The sequence below is a fragment of the Peromyscus eremicus genome, chromosome 3, assembly GCF_949786415.1.
Source record: "Peromyscus eremicus chromosome 3, PerEre_H2_v1, whole genome shotgun sequence".
Lineage (NCBI taxonomy): Eukaryota > Metazoa > Chordata > Mammalia > Rodentia > Cricetidae > Peromyscus > Peromyscus eremicus.
The window spans coordinates 87,606,905-87,607,698 of NC_081418.1; positions in this window are offsets into that span (position 1 = coordinate 87,606,905).

Sequence of the window (794 nt, forward strand, 5' to 3'; positions counted from 1 at the left end):
TTTCAATGGGCAACTGCTTTGAGTTCTGAAAAAGCTGATTCTGTAATCACTCATTTGCTAGAAGTTATGGCCATCATGGGTATACCTGCCCAAATCAAAACTGACAATGCTCCATCATATGTCTCTGTTAAAATGAAACAGTTTTTAGCTTATTACAATATAAAGCATATTACAGGCATACCACATAATCCTACAGGTCAAGCAGTTATAGAAAGATCAAACAGAACTCTAAAGGATATACTAAATAAACAGAAAGGGGTAACAAAAAAACCCAGAAATAGACTGCATAATGCTCTATTAACTTTGAATTTTCTTAATGCCAATGAGAAAGCTGCAGAGAGACACTGGATAATAGAAAAAAACTACAGAATTAAATCATATACTTTAAGGATGTGCTGACCTCATAATGGAAACCAGGGTATGTGTTACGTTGGGGACGAGGTTTTGCTTTTGTTTCTACAGGAGAAGATAAGCTGTGGGTACCATCAAAATTGATAAAGGTTCAATATGAACAAGAGAAACCTCTTAATTAGAGGAGGTGATAGTTCATCAACCAACATGAACATCCAATTTAAACTAACTTATACCAGTAACACATGCCTTTTCATTTAATCAGATAATAACTTGAGCCAAAAGGAACATCCCCAAAATTAGTCTTGGGGAAAGGTTTTTGTTTTTGTCTTTTAGGAGAATGAAGGTTAAGGAATTTGAAGAACACTGGACAAATAAGACAACTGAAGAAAAGAGACAAATCATCTATTCCAGGAAACAGAGTGAAACGGCATATGGGTATA